The sequence below is a fragment of the Nannospalax galili genome, unplaced genomic scaffold (genome assembly GCF_000622305.1).
Source record: "Nannospalax galili isolate Female #2095 unplaced genomic scaffold, S.galili_v1.0 scaffold734, whole genome shotgun sequence".
Classification (NCBI taxonomy): Eukaryota; Metazoa; Chordata; class Mammalia; order Rodentia; family Spalacidae; genus Nannospalax; species Nannospalax galili.
In genome coordinates, this window is record NW_008337073.1 from 4,087,206 (window position 1) to 4,099,868 (window position 12,663).

At 39.3% G+C, this 12,663-nt stretch overlaps 1 protein-coding gene across 2 annotated transcripts in view; it reads right to left on the reverse strand.

Moving 5' to 3' along the window:
* Vezt (vezatin, adherens junctions transmembrane protein) overlaps positions 1–12,663 on the reverse strand; it is an 86,161-nt gene that overhangs the window by 50,379 nt on the left and 23,119 nt on the right. The gene's annotated exons all lie outside the window — the stretch shown is intronic.

Consider the following 12,663-nt stretch of genomic DNA (forward strand, 5'->3'; position numbering starts at 1 on the left):
TATCTGGGCCAACTGTATGGCCTTAAACACCCAAAAGGAAAGTATAACCAAAGATTAAAGGGGCCAATATAATTTCTTAAGAGTTCATAGGCATAGCTAAAGGCTACATAACAAGTAACAATGCCAGACAGGTGATACCTTCTTTTGAGTTGTTGGCCATGGTGGCCAAAGGGACTCCCAGATAGTAACCCAGCATAGAACTGGGAAAATGAACAGCAGACCCCAATCTTATCTACAGGAATATTGACAACTGATTGCTGCTAGATGAGGAACAACTGACCTTCCAAAAATAAAGACCTTTAGATAGGCTGACTAGATTCACCAGAAGGGCAAGTAGTGGGGAATAGCTGGGGGTGCCGACAACACAGCAGACAGTAGCAGGGATATCAGAGTATAAGGGCTCTAGTTGGGGGAGGGAGGCTATGGGAGGGTGCTACCTGGGAAGTGGGTGTAAAAATAAATTAAAAAAAAAAAAAGAAAAAAAAAGAATTCTTCAAAGCATAAAAATTTGTTCCTTAATAATCAGTAGATGTGAAAAACATTACCATTGAAATCTACCTGATGACTTTATATCCGTGCTCAGATGCCGAGGATCTCAGAAAGTAACCGACTGTGACTAGTAATAATCAGATATATGGAGATTAGAAACATATGTGCATCTTGGTGTCAATTGTATTAAAAATGAATTTTTCTGTGTGAAAATGTATTTTAATAATGAAATGGAGATCAAAGTTTAAAACCTCATTTAATTTTATGTTTTACAGGGTTTAGACAGAGTACAATATTGTATAACTGTATTAATTCAACTATATACCTAAAAATTTACAGCCAATTTTGAAAGAGATGCATCATAGCTCTAGAAATTGTTATTGAATGTGTCAATGCTGTTGTAATGAAATGCTTCTTCTAATTACATGGTTATTACATAAATAATTTTTAAAAAAGTGATGCATACAGAAAAGTACTTATTTTCGTATTTGTTTCAAATGTTATTCTTAAAGGACTTCTGAAAAATAATATCTATGTATATATAAGAGGAAACAATTATTCTATTAAAGGATTGCATGTAAGAAAGAGTAAAAAAACCCAAAAATTAAAAAAAATATTTATTTTTATTTTATGCACATGAGTGTATTGCCTGCATGTATGTGAGTGCACCCGTGTCGTGCAATGCAGTGGAGATCAGAAGAGGGTGTCAGATTCCTCTGGAATTGGAGTTAAGGATGGTTCATAGCCACCACATGGGTGCTGGGAATCAAACCCAGGTCCTCTGCAAGAGCAGTCAGTGCTCTTAACCGCTGAGCCATCTGTCCAGCACCCCCCCCACATTAATTCTTTAGAACTGTTTGGGTATGGCTGGGCATGATGGTTCACACCTTTAATCCCAGCACTCAGGAGGTAGAGGTGGGTGGATTTCTGTGAGTTCAAGGACAGCTTGATCTACATAGTAAGTTCCAGGTCAACAGGGACTACAGGGAGACCCTGTCTCAAAAAGACCAAAAAAAAAAAATGTATTTGGGTATAAATTTGCTATTGCTTTTTCTATTAAACTGCCAAATAATCTTGGCAGTTTAGATCTCAGGAAACCAAATCCTCACCAAGGGATCTCAAAGTTCCTGGCATCAAGACCCCCTGTAGGTTGGGCACTGTGGTGCAAGCCTATAATCTTAGCACTTAGGAAATAGAAGCAGTAGGATCAGGAGTTCAAGGCCAGCCTTGGCTACAAAGCAAGTCTTAGGTTAGCCTTGGCTACAGGAGACCCTGTCTCAAAATAAAATATAAAAAAAATGCAAACACACAATTTGCTCCCAAAACATAAAAAAGAAAATCTTTATAGTTTTAAAAATTGAGGGACCCAAAGACCATCTAGATGTTTAGTGACATTTAACATAACAGAAATTAAGTGAAAAAAAACAAAACAAAACTGATTTACTTAAAAATAGCAATAAATGGATTAGGATGAGGATACAAGAAACATTTAAAAACACTTCATGTGTATGAGTGTATTGCCTGCATGTATGTAAGTGTACCTGTGTAATGCAATGCCCACAGAGGTGTGTCGGATCCTGTACAACTGGAGTTGCGGATGGTTGTTATAGTGCCCATCATATGGGTGCTGTGAACTGAACCAGGTCCTCTGCAAGAACAGGCAGTGCTCTTAACTGCTGAGCCATCTCTCCAGCCCTAAGGAACATACTTTAATTAAAAAATTTCAAAATAACAAAAATTTATTAAGAGTGGACTGATGACATACTTGCTAATCTCCTTACTCTATGGAGTTAAAGAAGCCTGGTAGAATCTTTTATCTGTTTTTATATTCAATGTATTGCAACTTTTGCTTTTGGGTCTTTTGCTTATATTTTTGCAATTTACTGAATGAAGTATACAAAGAAAATGCAAGCTTTAAACATATACACCAATTGAAAAGAGAAAAGTTGGGGCTAGATAGGTGGTTAACATCACTAGCTGTTTTTGCAAAGGACTACGGGTTGTTCCCAGCACCCACATGGCAGCTAACACTTGTCCGTAACTCCAAATCCAGGGGATCCAATACCTTCTTCTGGCCTCGACAGGCATTGTATGTATGGGTGCACTTACATACATGCAGGCAAAACACTCATACACATAAAAATAATGAGAAAAGTATTTTGGTAGTCTTTTCTGCTAATTATATCTTCAAAGAAGAGTGGTCATAACAGAACTTGACATGTGATGGCTAAACCTCAAAAAGATTAGCATTATTGTAGAATATGAAATCTTACTGATAAACTGTCAGTAGTTTTTACACATGGGAGAGGATAAGAGTAAAATGGGAGAAAAATTATCAATATTAAAGCGTTATCATTCAGAGGCTGGAGAGATAGCTCAGTAGTGAGGAGCACTGGCTGTTCTTGCAGAGGACCCAGGTTTGGCTCTTGCCACCCACATGGTGGCTAACAACCTTTAGTAACTCCAGTTCCAGGGGATCAGACACCCTCTTCTGCCTCCAGTGGCACTGCACACAGAGCTGCCCTTACCTACATGGAGGAAAAATATTCATACACATAAAAGTAAGAAAATAAAAGTTGATCATTCAAAATAAAATTTAGTTTTTCTTTTCTAGCAAGATAGTGTTCCCTCCCTATTGGCAACTGCCTTAAACACTATTATTTGAGGTCTGGGACCATAAGGTTTAAGAAGCAAAACAATATATAGGAAGATCCATTTCCATACATTGAATATTATTACACATTGATGGTAACTTTGGAAATGAACTGCTTAGTGTGAAGAGTAAGGCAAATGGTATTTTGTGTTATAGTGTTCTTTCCTAGGTTTAAGCAAAACAGAATCACAAAAGTTTTGGTTGTTTTTTGGAAGAGAAATTATTAGCCGGACTGAAACTATAACTCCCAAGTATTGGAGAATATCACTGCTGCCAAAACAAATATGAGAAACCTCAGACACAGCATGTGGGAGCTCCTTCTCAGGAAATCCCTGTGGTCCACTATTCCTGTAAATTTTAGCTGACAGAAAACACACATCACAGTACCAAAAAGAATTCTGCTAAATGAAAAATAGCCAAGAGGTTTTGGTTGTGCTAAGATTCTTCTGGTGGTTAAAGCACATTTTTGTAAGAAAAATAAAAATAGACAAAAAACCCCTAATTTTTTGCTGAACAAAACGTTAAGAAAACAGATCATTCATGGCAGGCACTTCATGCTGCCTCACATTCAGTTATCAGGTCCTTCCCTAATGGCTACATAAAGTCTGAACCACTAATTTAATGCAGTATTTGTTTTTTGGGTGGTCTGACACATTCTGCAAAAGTGTCAATATTATTATTGCTAGTTTCATTTTAAAATAAAGATTAGGAGACTGAAGGGATGGCTCAGCAGTTAAGAACACTGTTCTTGCAGAAGACCTGGGTTCGAATCCCAGTACCCACATGGCAGCTAACAACTATCTGTAACTCCAGTTTCAGGGGATCCAACAGCCTCTTCTGTCCTCCGCAGGCATTGCCTAATATGGGTGCACTTACCTACATGCAGGCATAACACTCATACACATAAAAAATAAATAAAATATTAAAAAGATTAGTTCAGGAATGAAAGTGATAGATGAAATGGTTTCAATATTAGATTAATTCTTCTAAGGTGCATTAAACACAATAGAACAAGTTATTTTTTTAGTTATTATTTTTATTTTATGTGTATTGCCTGCATGTTACATAAGTGCACTCCTGTCGTGCAATGCCCACGGAGATCAGAGGAGGGTGTCAGATTCCCCTGGAACTGGAGTTAAGGACAGTTGTTATCTGCCATGTGGCTGCTGAGAATAGAACCTGGGTCCTCTGCTTCTTTTAAACACTGAGCCATCCAGCCCCCACAATAGAACAAGTGATGAACTTCCATGTCTGGGGCTAGAGTAGAACTAGCTGAAGAGGCAGAAAGAGGCCACTCATCCAGTAACAAATGAGGTAGGCTAGACAGGGGTAGAAAAAAAATTAAGAGGCAAGCTACAAATTGTTTGGAGGTTGATGCAACTGAAGAACTCTATAACAGCAAGACTACCCCAAACTGGCTGAAACCACCATGGCCAACAGAGAGGGACTGCCAATTGTCTTTTGCTTCGTTATCATAGCATCTCCCTATCATTAGCCATGCAATCATGCATCTAATGGCATGCCACATCCAAAACCCTCCTAAGGAAGAGTAAACCCTATTTCTGGAAAACCCCTACCCATTCATATAATTTCTTTCCTTTCCCCACCTTAACTCATGAATCATCCTCTCCTCCACTAAGATTTGCCCATACAATGAGCTATCCAAAAGTCCCAAGGTGTGACTTTTGAGAAATCTATACTCACTTCTCAAGTGTATACCATTGCCCCCTTCCCCCTCTCTCTGCTCCCCCTTCTCCTCTCCCTTTTTTTTTTTTTTTTTTTTTTTTTTTTTTAAAAAAAAAAAAAAAAAAAAAAAAGAGGACGATAAATCTTTCACTGTGATATATCAAAATAATATGTAGACCAGGCTGGCCTCGAACTCACAAAGATCCGCCTGCCTCTGCCTCCCAAGTGCTGGGATAAAAGGGGTGCCCTGATCTAAACGGAAAGTTCAGAGGGCTACTTAGTAGAACTCTGTCTTCCTCTCTTTTTAAAGACAGAGTTCTACTAAGTAGCTGTATTAGTCAGGGTTCTCTAAAGAAACAGAACCAGTAGAATAATACATATATATATGTATGTATAGAGATTTATCAGCTTAGCTCACAGGTTAGAGTCCGAGTAGTCCAACAATGGCTGCACCACAATGGAGAGGCTGAGAATCCGTAGTCGCTCAGTCCACAAGGCTGGATGTCTCAGTAGTCCCAATCTGGTGCTGAAGGTCTGACAAATTCCAAAAGATCAGCTAGTCTTCAGTCTACAGCAGCAAAACGAACTCACCAGCGAGAGAGAAGGCAAGCAGCAAGAAGCCTGGCGTTCTCCTCTGCCTTGGTCTTTTATACGGGCTGCCATCAGAAGGTAACGCCCACATTTAGGGTGTGTCTTCCAGCTTTAGATGATCCAATCAAGAAGATCTCTCCCATTTCAGTTAATCCCAGATCCAATCAAGTTGACACCCAAGATTAGCCATCACAGTAGCCCTCTGAACTTTCCGTTTAGATCAGGCTGACCTCACATAGATCCACCTGCCTCTGCCTCCCATGTGCTGGGATTAAAAATGTGCACTACCTCACCTGGCCTTAAAGCCTATAGTCTTAACCATAATCAAACCACATTCTTCTATCAGGCTAACTGCCACTGACTGACTCCATCTTGCAGGAAGGATAGCAGCTATTCTGTTACTTCCTCTGTCCCATTATGACCCGACCATGTTTTTTTCATATAACGCTGACGTACCACCCCTCAGACTCTCTTTCCCCTTTTCTGAAGAACTGATTTCAGAGTCATAATTTTTAGAAAAGAAACTTGCAGTCTAACAAGTTCAAGTTGGTCAAATCCTACTAGTGCTTCTTACAAACTGGCCAAATTCTAGTTCAGGTTTCCTATATAAACTGTCTGTTCTATCTTGCAATTATTAATGACTGGCTGCTAATGACATTCCAGTAGAAAGATCATGTGCCATTTCTTCATTTGTTACTAGCCAAACATTTGTTACCAAGCCACTCACTATATGGCAGATACTAGAATAATTTTTGTAGTTTTCTAACGATAACTTCTTTTTGTGGATATATAACAAAAAGTTAACTTATGCTAGGCACATGGTATTATATACCTTTAATTCCAGCACTCAGGAGGCAGAGGCAGGCAGATCTCTGTCAATCTGAGGCCAACCTGGTCTACATAACAAGTTCTAGGCCAGGCAGGATTAAAAAGTGAGACCCTGACTCAAAAAAAAATTTTTTTTTAATTTTACCAGTAAAGGAAACTAAACTCGTTTTCTTATCCTCATAGATTTTTTTTTTTACTGCTTTGCTACTTTTAAATAAAAAATTTAACCAAAAGATATAAAATGAGAAATAACTTTGTATAATCAACCCTTGGTCCCTGGCCTTTCTCTGAAGGGAATGAATTTTCTTTAGCTTGCGAAGTCTTCTCCCAAAGTGTAGCATGTACTTATATATATGTGAATGGCATTCAAAATTAAAAAAAATATTTTATTATTTTTATTTTATGTGTATGAGTGTATTGCCTGCATGTATGTAAGTGCACCTGTGTCATGAAATGCCCTCAGATGTCAGAAGAGGGCACTGGATCCTCTGGAACTGGAGTTATGGATGGTTGTTGGTCACCATGTTGGTGCTGGGATTTGAACCCAGGTCCTCTCCAAGAGCAGCCAGTTCTCTTAACTGCTGAGCCATCTTTCCAGCCCCTGGCTTTCAAATTTTTTATCAAATGGAAATATGCTTTATCTGTTTCTCTGTACCTGGCTTTCTTCCTTATTATACTGTGGATATCTTTATATTAGGAACATATTTTACCTTATTTTTTCTGGATGTTCTCATAGCACTCAATTCTCTGTGTCATAATTTGGCTAGCCTCCTATTGTTGAGTAAAGTGGACTACAGTATACATTTGAGTGGAAATTTAATAAACATTTAAATCAAAGTAAAACTCAGTAGTGGCACACATCTGTAATACCAGCACTTGGCAGAAGGGAAGCAAGAGGATCAGGCGGTCAAGGTCAGTTACAACTGAAAGTGATTGGCAAGAAAAAAATCAGGATGGCACCTGATTTCTGGTTTTAACAATTAGGTGGTGCTGTTTGCTGAAATTTAAAACAGTGTCAAAGCAATACTCAGAGGAGGAAAAGAATGAGTCAGAAGTGCTTGTGAGCCAGACATAATGGTACTTGACTGCATTACCAGTACTCATGAGACAAAGGCAGGAGGATCTGGATTTCAGGGCAATTAGGCTACACAAGGAGATCCCAACTTGAATGTCTAGCATATGAAAGGCCCTGGAGTCACTAACACTGAAGGGAAAAGAAAAGGTGCCTGAGAGATAGCCAATGTTTTAAATACTAGCAATCAGGAGAGCTAGCCTACTGAATGCACAGAGTCAGGCTTTAGCATATAAATATAGTAGTAGAGCTATATGGGACACAGAGAAGGAAGTATATTAGGAGTATATTCTACCTTTTTCCTTTTTGGTGTTTGAGGAGTACTTCAATTCTCTACATTCATCTAGCCTTGCTACTTGGTAAAGTGGATTACAGGAGATATACATAAGTCTGTAATTCTACAGATACAGTATGTATAATTAGAGATAAAAGTATGAAAAGGCAAGAGGATTACAAGAAAACTCAGTATATTAGAGGTGAATAAAGCCCAAAGTGGAAAATAATAACATTAAAAGCAATATTTTATTGAGTTGCTTAATATGCTAAGCATTGAATTAAACATGTTTCATAGTATGTCAATTAATTAAAAAAAAAAAAAAAAAAAAAAAAGATCTAAAAAGAGGAGCATCAACTCAGAGGAAGGAAGTATCTCATTCCTGCTTCTAAGTGAAGCCAGACATGGTCAAGCAGGACCTTTGACTTATCTTCACATGGATGGAACTGGTAAAGAAAGGAGCCAGGAGCTCCTCCCAAGCCCAAGTGACCCCTAGGAACAGATCCTCAAATGACCTTAAGTGTAAAAGTAAATTGATTTACTCTCTCCCACCTGCAGGCCTCTCTCTGGAGAAAGTCGATCTATGGCACCCTCCGCACCTTGACCCCCCCAAGCCTCATTCACACGCCCCCCCCCCACGCTGGTCTCTCATCCAAGCCTGGGTCCTGTCCCATTCCTTGTCTTGGCAACCCAGACACCTGGGGAACCACCAATGTTTACGATCCTTTGCACCCAGACCAACTCAGTTCCTTCTCAGGTCCTCAGGAGCACTGCTTCTGGGCCTAGCCCCACCCTCACCTCCCTCTGCTTTCCAGGGCCTGCACAACCCTCAGGCCTCTTTCCCACTCACAGGCCTCTCTCCCACCTGCAGGCCTTCTCTCTCCGGGGAAGGTCAATTGCACCCTCTCTGCCTTGACTTACCCAGCCTCATTCACCCTCCCATCTCCCCTAATGGTCTCTCCTCCTAGCCTAGGTCCTGTCCCATTCCTTGTCTAGGCGCCCTAGACACCTGGGGAACCACCACTGCTACCTGAACCTTTGCATCCAGATGAACTTAGTTCCTTCTCCAGTCCTGAGGAGCACTGCTTCTGGGCCAAGCGCCCCCTCACCTCCCTCTGATTCCCTGGGCCTGCACTACCCGCAGGCCTCTTTCCAACCCGCAGGCCTCTCACTCTGGGGTAAGTCGATCCTTGACTCCTCCAGCCTCATTCACCCTCCCATCTCCCCTGCCTGTCTATCCTCCTACCCTGGGTCCTCTCCCATTCCTTGTCTTGGTGCTACAGACACCTGGGGAACCACCACTATTTCCTGATCCTTTGCATCCAGACCAACTCCATTTCTTCTCTGGTCCCCAGGAGCACTCTGGGCCTGGCTCTACCCTCACCTCCCTCTGCTTCCCTGGGCCTGCACCACCCTCCAGCCTCTTGCTGACCTTTCATCTTCCTGATCCTTTGCATCCAGACCAACCCAGCTCCTCAGTGCAGTCCCCAGGAGCCCTTGGGGCCACTTTCGGCCGCCATCTTCCTTTGCATCTCTGGATGGCACGGCCACCAGCTACCCTAGACTAGCATCTTTCCTGGGCCCGGCTCCCAGGTCAGTCCAACCCCCAAATTCCTGAGTCCAAAATCTTTCCTGGAGGGATCCAGACCTTAGGAGAAAGCCTGAGAGCATCTGATCCTCATCTGACTTGGGCCACTGTGAGAACTCCTGAAGACAAAAGCAATCTGGCCACTCTAAACAAAAGAAGCAGACCTAAACTTGAAGGCTTGAGTCTCACATAAGAATCAGAAACTACAAAAGAAATTCACATGTCAAAAACACAGAGAAAAAAATAATAACATGAAAAAACCAAAATAAATAACATATCCCCACCAAATACCATGAGTCCTGTAGAGGAGTAAAATAAGAACACTGTAGAGACAATGCAGGACATGGAACTCAAAAGAACAATTATAAATATGATAAAAGAATTCCATGAATTTAAAGAACACACAAACAAATCAAAGAACTGAAGAAAGATAGGAATAAACTTTTGAATGAATTCAGAAAAGAGTTAGAAATACTGAAGAATACTCAAGCTGAAATGAAGAAGGAAGTGAAAAACAATCAGTAAGCCAATTAGAAACAATAGGAGAAAGCCTCACCAACAGGATGAATGAAATGGAAAACAGTATCAAGATTGGAGGATAAAGTGGATGAACTAGACCACTCAAACAAAGATTATGAAAAATTTAAGAAATCACAAGAATGCAGTATTCAGGAATTGTGTAAAACCATAAAAAGACCAAACTTACCAATCAAAGGCATACAGGAAGGAGAAGAATCCCAAGATAATGGCATGGACCAGATCTTCAACAGAATCGTGGAAGAAAATTTCCCAAAATTAAAGAAAGACATGCTCATACAAATACAAGAAGCATACAGAACACCAAACAGACAGGACCAGAAAAGAAATTCTCCATGGCACATCATAGTAAAAACACGACAAAACAAAGAGCCAATACTAAAAGCTGCAAAAGAGAAACAAGTCACATATAAAGGAAAACCCATTAGGATTACAGCTGACTTTTCAGTGCAAAAGATGAAAGCCAGAAGAGCCTGGACCAAAGTATTCGCAGTTTTTTAAATGATCACAGATGCCAACCCAGACTACTACATACAGCCAAAATGTCTATTATAGTCGAAGGGAAAAGAAAAAGCTTCCATGACATAAAAAGGCTGAAGGAATTCATGTCCACAAAACCAACCCTTCAGAGAGTTCTGGAAACAATACAAAGAGCTGAAGAAAGGAATGGCGATACCCAAGGAATTGTGGAAAGAAATTCAATGAAGGTATAACTCTGGAAAAGTACAATTATACCAAGAACGTAAACAGAAATAAAGATGACAGGATTCAATACTCATCTTTCATTAATAACTTTAAATATTAATGGACTGAACTCCCCAGTCAAAAGACACAGATTAGATGAATGGATTAAGAAACAAAACCCAACTTTTTGTTGTCTGCCAAAAAAACCTAATTGAGGCTCCCTCAACCCAGGTGTGTCAAGTTGATACTAAAGCTATCCAGCACACGTACTAAGAAAAAAGCATTCGTTGCAATTCTAATATCTGACAAAACAGACTTTAAACTAAAAATAATCAGAAGAGATAAAGAGGGCCACTTCATTCTGATTAAAGGAACAATAAATCAAGAAGATATTACAATCGTGAACATATATTCACCAAACTCTAGTGCACTCAACTTCATAAAAACAATACTACAGGAATTTAAAACCCAGATTGATTCCAGCTCATTAATGGGAGAGGACTTCAATACCCCACTGTCTCCATTAGATAGGTCAACAGGGCAGAGAGTTAACAGAGAGACATCTGAATTAAACAATATCATATATCAAATGGACTTAACAGACATCTACCGAGTATTCCACCCAAGCACCAAAGGACATACTTTCTACTCAGCACCCCATGGAACCTTCTTCAAAATCAACCATATATTGGGGCAAAAAACAAACCTCAAAAAACTACAAAAAGATTGAAATAATCCCATGCATGCTATCAGACCACAATGCAATAAAGCTTACAATCAACACCAGAAGAAGCCCTAATCACCACATGAAAACATGGAGATTAAACAACACATTCCTGAATGATGAATGGGTCAAAAGAGAAATTAAGAGAGAAATAAAAGTATTCCTGGAATGAAATGAAAAGTATAATACAACAAAACAAAACCTCTAGGACACGGTGAAACAGTCCTTAGAGGGAAGTTTAGAGCTCTAAGTGCCTATATCAAAAAATCGGAAAGAACACAAATAAATGATTCAACATTGCAACTCAACACATTTGAAAAGCAACAGCAAATGAAACCCTAACCAAGCAGACAAGAAGAAATAACAAAAATCAGGGCAGAAATTAATAAAATTGAAACAAAGAAAACAATACAAAGAATCAACATATACAAGAGCTGGTTCTTTGAAAAGATAAACAAGATCGACAGACCACTAGCCCAGTCAACCAAAAGAAAGAAAGACTCCCTCCAAATCAACAAAATCAGAGATGAAAGGGGAAACATCACAACAGACACCAGAAAGATACAGAACATTATAAGGGAATACTTTAAAAACCTATATGCTACCAAATTTGAAAACCTAAAAGAAATGGATGGATATCTAAAGGCATGGGAATCACCAAAACTAAACCAAGAAGAGATTAACAGCTTAAACAGACCCATATCACACAAAAAGAAATTGAAACAGTAATACGAAACATCCTGACTAAAAAAGCCCAGAACCAGATGGATTTACAGCAGAATTCTATCAGACATTTAAAGATCTACATCCAATACTACTTAATCTATTTAAAAAGATAGAAATGGAGGGAGAACTTCCAAATTCCTTCTATGAAGCAAGTATCACTCTAATAACAAAGCCAGGTAAAGATACAACCAAAAAAGAAAACTACAGACCCATATCCTTAATGAACATAGATGCAAAAATTCTCAACAAGATACTTGCAAACCGCATACAGACACACATCAAAAAGATCATTCACCATGATCAAGTCGGCTTTATCCCAGAGATGCAGGGATGGTTCAATATACATAACACCATAAATCATATAAATGGGCTCAAAGACAAGAACCACATGGTCATCTAAAGAGCTGCAGAAAAGCCTTTGACAAAATTCAACAGGTATTTATGTTCAAAGTCCTAGAGAGAATTGGACTGGAGGGAACATACTTCAACATAATTAAAGCCATATATTACACACCCATAGCCAACATCATCCTAATGGAGAAAAACTGGAAGCACTCCCATTGAAATCAGGAACCAGACAAGGCTGTCCACTATCTCCACTTCTCTTTAACATTGTGCTTGAAACACTTGCAAGAGCAATAAGACAAGAGCACGAAATTACAGGAGTAACAATTGGAAAAGAAGACATTAAATTATCTCTTTTTGCAGATGATAGTATATCTAAGAGATGCCAAAAATTCCACTAGAAAACTCCTAGAAATTATTAATACATTCAGTAAAGTGGCAGGCTACAAAATTAGCCTACAAAATC